Below are 12,231 nucleotides of genomic sequence, written 5' to 3' on the forward strand. Positions count from 1 at the left end.
TGAAATATCATTTTTACATTAGCAATAGAATAATACGATATAATTTATTCAGATTTTATGAATGGAAAACAAAAATGAAATCAGAAGATTTCAAGGATAAATATGTTATTGGTCGAACCAATTAACTGTTTATGATCTGATAAAATGTTCCATTTTTAAGCAAAGATTTATGTTTAATATGATAATTTAGTCTATGCGTATTAAATTTTCCAACGATTCAATCATTCCAATACAAAGAAAATGGTTTATAAAATAAAGAAGTAAATATTTGAAAAACAAATATGAACTACAATTTATTTAGCGATTTATTCTGTATATTATATTTACTAACAGCTCTTAACAAATTTTTTTTAGCAGTGGTTTTGGTACGAATTTTAAAAGCCAATTAAAATGCTCATCGGTGAACAAATAGTATTATTCCATGCTAATTTTTTCATTATATTTTAAACACAGCTTCTTCAAAATTGTTAATAGTAAATTGCCAACGATTATGATTTAATATCGAGGAACTTAAATCTAATGCTTGTCGCATTATATTTTTTAAATTTAAATTTAAATCCTAATTTAAAAGAATTAAAAATTAAAACTACAAATCTCGTGATTCTGATGTAAAATAAATCAGTCTATTATTTTTTTAATTTTATTTTGTTAACTAAAATTTTTAATTTAAATTATGATACCAGAAGTGGTTGCGAGTTGAACAATTTAACACCATTGTTTAATAAGGAAGGTGCTGTATTTTGCAATTTGCATGTTGTATATTATTACATATCTTGAAAGACCACTTTCACACTTGTCAATAGCTTCGTTGTAACTTAATAAGTAGTGTATATACTAAAACATCGTTACTACTTTTTTTACTGCACAAAGAAAATACTTATCTGTTTAATGATTATTTAAAATATAAATAATTAAATAACGGTTACTTATTTGATGGGTTGATTTTATAAAAATCTAAATTATTTTACATTAGTATTAAATTTTGAAATTATTAAAAGAAAATTATGTCAAATAAAATTTTAATTCATGTGTATATCCTATTGTAAAACTAAATAAGAAAAAAATTTAACCGTTTATGTATACCAATTTCTTGCAAAGTCTAAATACTGTTAATATTGTTTAACAGTAAAAAAGTTTTTGATTGAAAAAAAGTTCCGTTTTTTTCTGACAAAAAAAAACTAATTTTTCTGTGGATTTATTTTTTTAGAAGTTTCTTTAACGATGAACGCATCGAATCGTATAAAATATGTAAATCCCTTTCCTTAATTAAACAAAAAAAAAAAGAAAAAAAGATTTAATCGAATAAAATTTACGCTGGTTTCTGTTGATTTAATTAGTGTGGGTAAATGTAATCAGATTTAGCATATTTTATGAAGAGAGTTATAAAATGTCACGAAATGTTGAAAGAGAGATAGAAGAACCTACTCTTTTTTACAGTGTCATTAGATTTCGTTATTTTTTTGTGATAAATACAGTCTTTTGGTTCATCTTTACTATAAAAAAAAAAAAAACTAATAAAATATAAATGATATTTTGAGATATTTTTACTTTTATATTGTACGTTTGTGAATCAATTTTTGAAAAATGTTCAGTGTGTTTTTGAGTATTTTGTAATGAGCATATGCTTCTTTATATCGCTTATTTCACTTGAGAAAATAAATTATTTTAATTAAAATCTATATATTATTTAATCTGTATATGTTTATTTTGTATCAAACATGAAATTAAGGTATTTTATATTATTTGTTTGACTGGAAAAAATAAATAAATTTGTAATAATCATGCAGTGCTATTTATGTTTTTATGATTTTCAAAACGATAAGTTAGATTTTTTTATTTAAAAAAAAAAAATATAATAATTTTGCGCTTCTACAGTTTTGACAAACAATCTATAACCTGTCTATAGTTATTTATTGGTATTTTATCAAGTATTAAATAGAAAAAAAATATTTTTACCAAAAGTTAATTCTCAATTTCATATTTTAAGCGTATCTAAAAAGCATTTTCCTCTTTTAATCTCACTTTTAGTAAAAAATGTTTATTTTCTCACTCGGAGTATATAAAAACGACATTTATAAAATTTTATTTGATTATATTTAGATTGTATGACGTCACACTTTATGACGTCATTTTTCATAATAGTAGTTGCAGTTTTAATTAAATTAAAATATTTGGGAGTACATATTATTAATATATTTATTTCATAATAAATAAGGATTATAAAATTATATTTTTCTTTGTTTTATTTGGGAAGTGCTAGGTTCAAATTTTGGTTAAGAATAACAAATTATTATTCAAAATTTATTTTTTATCACCAGCAGTAACTATAATTATTGAAACGAACGAATAAATGTATTACCTGTTAAAAAATAAAATGCATAGTAAATTATTGTGTAAATTCAGTTGTAAAAAACAGTAAAATTCTAATTATGAGATATTTGCATTACGCTCATTAAACTTTTTAACATTCAAATATCAAATAATCCTCGGTCAGTTTTATTTTTTAAATAATTTTAAATAAATAGTAACTAGTCATTTTATATTGTTATGATAAATATTTAAAAAAATTCCTTTACCAATCTACTAGATTTTTTTGTAATAAATTTTTATAATTTGTTTTTTATCTTAGCATTTACTTACAAATATGTCTATTACAAAAATGTTGTAATATTTGCAAAAAAATATCGCGCAGGAAGCATATGAACATGATGCTCTCAATTAAATTTTCTTTTTGACAAATTTTTATGATATATTTTATTAGTTTTTTCCATACGTTTATTAAATATTAAGAAATTTTTAGTGTTATAATCAAGCTAGCTTATGAATATATGTTTTCAAATTTATTTTTTTGGCATTTCAATAAAATTAGTTTTACCAAACTTGTAAAAAACGTTTTATTTTTTCTCTGCTTCAACTTATTGCAAGGATTTAGTTTCTATAATAATTAAAGTAGTTTAATATGTAATAAAAAAGTTGTAAAATTAATATTAATTGCTCGTTAATGTACCCTACTCTATAAAATTAGTTAGAAAAATTTTATTACGTTTAAAAAAATATTTTTTTTATTATTTAAATAATAAATATTGTTTCAAAGATAAATTGTTACTCTATAAAATCAATTTGCATAATAAGTGAGAATTACAAGTGAAATTAATTCGATATCTTACCACCGTTGTTTTTTAAATGTATCAAAATATTTATTAAGAAAAAACCCATCTCATTTGTGAGTGGTTGCAACTGTGATGAATTAATTGTATTCTAAAATAATTAACTCCGAATGAATCTGTTTTTTTCCCTTTCTATTGTGGTTTATGCTTATAAAAAATTTTCAGTTATAAAATTACATGAAAAAAAGTACTGTTATTTGTCTTCTAGCGAATGAGTTATTCCTTATTGATGTAATTTGCATAAATGAAAAGCTACATTTGTTAAATTAAATAATTGTAAACTTTATTATTGTTTTGTTTTAGATTATACATATACGCGTATATCTGATTAGGTATTTCGGTATGTTTGTGTGTAGATATATAGGCATTTGGTTTAGTATTAGCATTCAACTCCATAATTTTATTTATATAAAAATACTAAAGTCTTTTTTAAAAACAAAAAATTTCTTATTTAAGTAATATTCATCAATTTATACATTTAACTACCCGGAATTAAATTACAAGTGGTCTTCATTAATATAATTACCATTTATATAATTGAAGATTGTGAACGTTTTGCTGTTTAATTAACGATATTATTTTACACAACGTCTCTACTGGATTAAATAACGTACTATATACTGACAAATTAGCTATTGTTTGCCTAAATTTAATTTCTTAAGTAATAAACTATGTTGACGTGATGAAATTTTAAATGAAATAACTGTCAAATAAAATCATTTAATTTCTTATTTCAGACATATAATTTAGTTACATTCAAAGTATCGGTGTCGACAACAAAGTAGATGTTTTATAGTATTATAAAACGTAAAACAAAACAAAAGACAAAACCCATTTTATAGTATTTTAATAGTATTAATAGTATAGTATTTTTAATAAATTATATAATCTTATTTTATATACCAAAAAATATACTTTTCTCATGAAGATTAATTTAAAATATATATTATTGAATTTGAGAATTTGAGAAATTTGAGTCATTGTAATTTGAAAAAATGTTCATAAAAAAAAATAATAGCAAAATAGTAAAAATATCCACCCGATCAAACATAAATAATTGAAAGAAGTTCTAATCATTTAGAAGTTAGATTAATAATATCGTCCGCAGATAAAATTTGCTTTCATTTTAGTTTACACGAACTTCATTTTAAATTGCTCCAAGTCACTTATTAAATCGTTTGATGGTAATTCTTGGTTACGTTTCGAAATTTTTACTGCTTTCAATGAATTATTATTTAAGACTAGTCTAGAAGTGAATATTTGGTAATAACAGAATGTGTCGTTTACATAAATTCTATATTTTACAGCAACTTGCGCTCTTAAGAAAAAAAAAATCGTCTGATATCACTGCAGGAAATATGACAACTTGTAGAGTTATTCTGGAGTTACAGTTAGTAAAATTTAAAAAAGGCAAATTGAAAAATAAAACATAACTTCTTGAAGTAGCGGTGTAAAAATTATTTCAAATAAATTGTGTTCAATAATCATTGTGAATAAAAGAGTTTGTTCTTTTGTAGTTTTAATATTTAAACATGTTTAAACAGTATATTTACTATCTTCATATGTATTATTTAAAAATATAGTAGAAGAATATTCGTATGGTTTGTTTAAACAGTATATTTACTATGTTCAAATGTATTATTTAAAAAAATAATACAAGAATATTCGTATGGTTTGTTTATTAACAGATTAAATGTTAAAAAGGTTAAGATACTTGGTTCTTGGTTGAAAATAATGCTAGTAATTTGCTATGAATTAGTGTAATTTACATATAAATTAGAGTTAATTACATAAGTGATGACTGTTATTTAACGTTCGAACGAAATAAATTTCGATTTCATATTCTGAAACATGATGAATATTAGCTTTCACCTATTAAAAATTAATTGCATTTTATGTACAGTTAATATCAATAATATCAGCCTTTTATTTGTAGTAAATACAGATATATTGTTGGAGTTTTGAGTTAATACTTAGAATATTGAAATTCTAATACGAATCAGAAACTGATTTTCTGTGTGTAACGCTAAATAAATAAATTGTCTTACAAAAAAATATTCAGCATAGATATTAGAATATCAGTATGCGTATAAGGGAAAAGAAATAAAAAAATGATAGTTTATTGAGTATGAACGTCAACGGGAACAAAAAGTAACGTTAAATACGTTATCGATTTCTCCTATTAAAAGAGACAATGTGCATATAATATACTGAAAGGAAATCACTGAATTTATTTGTTGAGCTACACAATCTGTCCTAAATATTCTGATGACTGTGATACGTGATAATTATTTGAAATACAAGCGGTACCACTTAGATGTCTTCTTTAGACAATGATATTTTTTCATAAAGCAACTCCCTACATTGAATAAAATGATTTCACTTGCTCTTGGTTGAATATCGTTTGAATTATGGTGGGTTTTGGCATGATGATATTGAACTATACAATCACTTTAATAACGAAGGCAACATGGAACTTACTACACATTACTTTCTATCTTACGTCTGCTCATGGGATTTTTTATGCTTGAATATGATTAAGCCATCGTTAGTAAAGGCTGATCATCCTATCGGTTCACCTAGCATGTTACGGTTATGGTTGTAACAAGTGTACACAGATTTTAATTGTTTTTGAAGGAAGTTATTTATTAAATAACCTATTTTCTGACACGAAAAAATGTGGTAAATAACATAACATCGTTTGTACGGGAAAATCAATAGAAAATGAAATTGATTGGCATTAATGTGTGTGTATGTTTGATACTTTTAATCCATAACGATAAGCTAATCGTTCTCAACATGCAGTAAAAAACATCTCTTTTTCATTCAGAAGTTTTTTTTTATATACTTTACTATTTATTTATGCTATGATTATAAGTACTGCAGTGTTCATTAACGTGTGTTTTAAGTCCCAAGTTTTTCTTGGGACAAAGTGAAGGTGAAATTTATTAATCGATGTTAGAAGAGGTGTTCCTCGGAGATTGTGATTCCTTCTTTATTGTAAATATTGACGTAACATTCCTGGTAAACATACAGAAACAAACAATTTAAAGAAAACCAACCGATAGAACGAATAGAAACTTAGCCTTTAATTTATGTGGTCATTCGATGAGAAAAAAGAGAAATTAAAATACTAAATTGAATGAAAAATAATTAATGCAATCAGAGTAATAAATAATGTTTCGTTTTATTGCATTATTTTTTTAAGACTAATCGGTTTTTTATAAAATGTAAAATTTTAAAATTTTATTAGCTCATTATTAACGTACTAATTCAATTTAGAAATTTTTCATAACTCAAAATAATTTATGTGCATGTAAGACTATAAACTCACGAATAAAAAAAAACGATCTACGATCAAATTTGTCAAAATAAAATATATTACGTTATAGGTAATTGATAAAAATGATATAAAATCAATTATAAAATTTTACGCGATTTTTTATTAAATAATTATTTTCTTCAAATTTATTAAATTTGGCTTATTTTGAACTATCAAGTTGAGAATTAAATTAGATTATTATTACTAATCTTGATTTAATTAAAAGTAAGTACACAATCTAAAGAGAGTCGATCCGAATATATTTTTGTTTTTAATTCATGATGATATCAAGATTTTCTTTATGGAGTTAATTTATTAAGGTTTCTTGTATCATTTATAATGAAATAGGTTTTATCTGCGTGTATATCTATTGTCACTGATACGTCTAGGCTTAAATGTAATTGGCTCCGCCTTAACGAAAAAAAATACTTATATATATCCATCGCTCGAAGCTCTTACATTTATTTAAACTAAATATTTTTTATTTTTATTTCTATCTATATATATTGTTATTCGATCATTTGTTATTACAATATTTCTTATACAACAGTATCTGATGTTTATTATATCTGTGTAACCGGTTTTAGTAGAATCAGACATATGTATTTAATTAACGAATCGAATCAGAGCAACTCTCGTTTTATACAAGTATTAAATTTAGAGGTTCCATGTAGTAAGTAAGATAATGCAACCACAGTAATTCAACACACGTATTCATGATATTTAATTAAATAGCTGAATATGTAAACATTTGTGTGTTGAACTTGTTTATCTTATTTTTATTGCAGTACGGATACGAACAGAATATACAACAAGCTTCTTGCAACTACAGTTTGTTAGTAATATTTCTTCGAAAACATGTTGAGCAGAATGCAGTAAATTAGTTCTTCAATATGGTCCATTGATCAAATGTATTTCTTTTTTATTAATTGCAGTTGGATTAGATATAATTGTTTATTTAATGAGAAAAAAACGAAGATAATTTTAATTACAATGATTATTGAGAAAAATAAATGTTTTTAATGACGTCCTTGTACTTACTTTTACTTTTGTTTCTCACGTTTTTTAGTAAGTTCAACAATAAATTTCAAACGAGTAGAAGAATTTCAATGAAATTTTGTTTATTTATTCTTGCTAATCGGTTATTATATACGAGGTTGAGATTTTATGTAATTCCTACAATATTTATATTTTTTCTCCCCGAGCTAATCAGGAATTCACAATTCTACTGCTTTTGTAGACCGATACCTACATAGCTTAAGAAAAAATTCATAATGTACTGTTCCAATCTATTATTATATTAAAAACTTTATGTTTCTGACGTCCTTCCACAAAACCAACATTGGGATTTAACCAGTACCATTACTATCTGTTTTAGATACATCTACGGAGGGATAAAAGAAGTTGTGAAAGTACACAATAAAAATTTTTTTTTTCTCAATAACAATTATAATCGGCTCTCCTGCGGAGCCATAAGTAAGTTTCTTCACAAAAGCACGTGATAAGAAGGTCCTTAAGGAACCCCCAAAATAAATAATACACAATAAACAGTTGTAAGCAAACTTAAAGTCAAATATGAAATTTCAAGCTGTCATAAATCACAAACTAATAAGTTCAGCACCATATAGTCCACAAAACAAACATTAATAACAAATAAAAAAGAAAAAGAAAGAGAAGTAACAAGAAATTAGATATGAAACCACTAAACTTGACTGTGTTTACCACACAATCTACCACACAATGTGGTGTCTAGCACACAATCAAATTAATTGAAAAATTAATGAATTTCATGGAAATATAAATAGATGTAGGCTGTTTATTTATTACAGGCTGGCTTGCAATCATTACTAAATAACTAAATGTCATAAGTTACTCTACTCTCCACTAAACCCAGAGTAAACACAGCCGATAGAGTATTACAATATCATGTAAAATGAAAATCGGAATCGCAGATAGAAAAGCAAGTGATTGCAAATTAAGAAACAAATTGGTTAATAAAATCAATTGTAACGACTTTTTGTATGGATGTAAAATCGAGTTTAATTAGAAAAACATCAAAAAATGAAACGGCCCTTTGACTTTTCCTTCGCCTTAAAAAATCGTTAGAAATGAAATATAAATACAGGTTATGAGAGTATTGATTAGAGAATAAAATAAGATACCGTCTGCCTTTATTTTACTTTATTATGAACCTTATTATATCGAGTATAATACTCGCATGAATCGTATTGTAATGTTTATGTGGTATAAGTGAAAAAATATGACAGACATACACAAAATATATGCGTACTGCAGATGGATTATTGGTGTTGTGTTAACGTTAAAAATTGGAAAAATATGGTTTAGCCCAATTACGAATAAATTGATTCTGTAAAAATAGCTTCATACGTGTTTTCCTCTTGTAACATCGGTTTAGGGATTGATTTGTAATAACTTTACATCAAAATCATTTTTATCATTTACGTTTTATTTATTCTTTCCAGTAACGTAACAAGTCTGTGAGATTTGTAGATATTTCATGTTTACTATAGTAAACTCATTCTGAATATGCGTCGTCTTGCGATGTATACATACGAGTATTCTCGTATGTAATGATAGTAGTAAAGGTAATGACGGATTACTTAGCGGTCTAATGAATTGCTTCCTTAACGTCATGTAATGTTATGTTAAGACTTGTGCTACAGACACATTGAAATAGGTTATTGCAGGTTGTTTATTCCAAAAAAAATATAAAAAAATATTTTTTTCCATCAGTCATTTGACGTATTTTTACACTTTCTTAATTTAGTTTTCTATTACTCTTATTATCTAACTTTTTAATGTCCTTAATAATCTAGTTTGTGAGTACTAAATTTTGTTATTCCTTATAATTTTAACACGTAAGTAACATAAAACAAATTGTGTGTTCTTAAATAATAGTTTGGTGGATGTTTTAATAAAAGTATTTGTTAATGCCACGCATAAAACGTACGTAAATTAATTACATAACTGGAATGATTGAAGACGACTTGAATGACTCATAAGTCACACTGGAAGTAAGATCACCGTTTTCAGGAATAAAATTTTCCTATACCAGGCTTATTGCTGAATGAGTAAAGTGGTTTCCTTTATCATCTTCACTAACCCAAATAAACGATTATATAACAAAATAATTTAGTTGGCAGCGTTTCTTCTATCAGTATTAAAGGCTGTTCGTTTATCAAGTATTATTTATTCGAAAATTAAAAACTCAATAAAATTAAGTTACTCGATCTATCCGAAATAATGTTCGTATATATTTTTAGTCTGAAGTAAGAAAGGTTTCAGACTGAGGTTTCGTATAATAGTTGAAATAATATAGATTTTAGGGTGATTCTGAAAATGTTATTCTTCTTTATAGTAGGTAGTTAGGTGTTTATAAGAGCTGTAGCCTACATCAACAGTAAACATGTTTTCATTTGTTAGGTTGTAAGTGCTCCGGTCATACTCACCATGGAAAATTAGTATTAGACAACTAATAAAAACTAATAACCAATAAAAACAAATCCCAGCTCAGGCATACTAAGAAAGTGAGGAGTGGAGTGATTTCTTAGTATCTTCTCCATTGTTCCGATATATTATTGCACAGCATCATGCCAAGTCGACCGAATTCTATGTGATAATCTAACTTTCACCACAGACACATGATGTACAAGAAACATCATTGCTCACGGAGAAAGCAATTCTAATAGGTATCTCTTATACCAAAGGTTCTTTAAGTCCTTCACAGGCACAACAAAGTCTGAAATAGACAGTATAAATCAATAAATTTGTTCTATATCTTTCGGTTATGAAATAATACGTTATCCAATGCTTTAATATTCGGAAGAGAAAATTATTTAAAAATCAAATAATGATTTGATTTCACTTTCTATCAATATATTCATGTATCTAGCATTCTGTTCATATGATATAAACTACAATACTTGGCACGTAAAATCAAAATTTAATTATACGTAAAAACGACTTATTTTTCCCGTAACAAGTTTAAGCAGCTTCATATAAGCCTCTTCACCACCGACTTGTTAGCCTGGTCACTAGATCCCTACTATTTCATACATTGTATTGTAATCATTCTTAAACAAAGGCATAAAGGAATTAAGTTAGTATTACAAGAAGGTAAAAGATCTATTTTAGGGAATTACTGCTTATAATTAACCATTATTAGTTTCATATAGCTTACCAGTAAAATATAATGTGTTTATATACTTAAAATAAAATCTCATTATGGCTGTAATTATAATTTACTTTAAAAAACGCAAAAAATATTTTTAGGTTTCTTATAACTAGACATTTTTTATAAAAGTTATTTGCATTTTTATTTCTCCCTTTAAACTTATGTAATTAACCTTTTTGCTGCATGTCTGTAAGTTATTTAATAAAAGAATAATGATAATTGAAAGTTTAATGCCCATATTATAAAATAAAACTCGTAAGATGTAACTAATGATTATGATTTGTGTAATAATCAAATATGTAATATATTAATATTTATGTATATTATTTGTGTAAGGTAAATGGGAAATTTTGCGGTACAGTTTCAATTTAAAATGGATAATTTCTGTTATAAAATTTTGTTAAATTTCTACAAAATCCTTATCTTATACTAATAAAATCATTTACTTATATTCAATAAAACCGAGTGAGCAACTTAAAAGAACCAAGGCATTTCGAACTGTAGTTATTTTATGACTGAAAATCCACACCAGCAAAGAGTGTCCACTTCACAATGTAAAAAACGATGTAGTGTGTGCTGTTTCTGATAATTGTTTGGTGAGGCCAATATTTTTTGACCGGTTATGTCAGTACAGAAATGTATTGTGCAATTTTCGAAGAAATCTACGGTCAGCTAACAGATCGAGAAAAACAGTACGGCTTCTTCCAATAAAACGAAGCAATGTGTCAAGCATCAAACGATTCCATAATACGCGTTCATGCGGCTTTTAGAGAAGAACGGGAAAACTCCTCTCGTTAAGGGGTTAGGATCGTTTGCAAATACCAAGCTCTACTTTAGCCGCAATGGTCGCTTTTAAGTCATTTTTTACATCACCCTAATCGTTTACATGTAGTTAGTGACAGAATTCATCTTCACTGAAGAACCAAGGCTTTCCACTTTATCGTTGAGATCACACTGAAGAACTCCTACACGGTCAGGAAGTACAGCTCGAACATCAAAACTTCATTGTTGAAATGAGGCCGCTTTTCTTTCCAACCTTAAAGTTCGAATAAAATAGGCTCTCTAGCTTCTATGAACAGAGCAGTCAAACATGAGATGTTTATTCTACTGAACTCTGTTTACGCAGATAAAAATTCATTAAATATCTTGATATGGTTTCTATTTTTTTTTTTTTTGTTTTACCTCCGGGTCCGCAGTCAAGCAATTCATTCCGCAGAGGATGAGATGAATGTTTTATAGCGTTTGTGAAAAATAAGACGCTACCACTCGCGCCACGGAGGCCGGCGGATTTGGTTTGGATTAGGAGTTTTAATCGAAACAACTTCGGAGAGGTTAGGTCAAGTCAAGCGATTAGACATGTTTTTTCCATCTCTTACTAAGCGTTTCGTTTTCTTCGTATTTCAGTTCGTTTTCGTGATCTTGTTGGTTTGTTTTGTTTCGTTAGCGTTATTTTCGTTATTTAATTATGTTTTCGTTGTGTTTTAAGTTAATATTTATGTCAGTTGTGCCGCTGCATAACATTTGGTTTCGAGGTGATTTGTGTCGCT

At 26.3% G+C, this 12,231-nt stretch overlaps 1 protein-coding gene across 4 annotated transcripts in view; it reads left to right on the forward strand.

The window, feature by feature from the left end:
• Positions 1-12,231, forward strand: part of SPR (G protein-coupled sex peptide receptor) — a 1,401,361-nt gene that overhangs the window by 532,736 nt on the left and 856,394 nt on the right. The window lies entirely within an intron of this gene.

Source organism: Lycorma delicatula, chromosome 2 (assembly GCF_047948215.1).
Source record: "Lycorma delicatula isolate Av1 chromosome 2, ASM4794821v1, whole genome shotgun sequence".
Taxonomy (NCBI): Eukaryota; Metazoa; Arthropoda; class Insecta; order Hemiptera; family Fulgoridae; genus Lycorma; species Lycorma delicatula.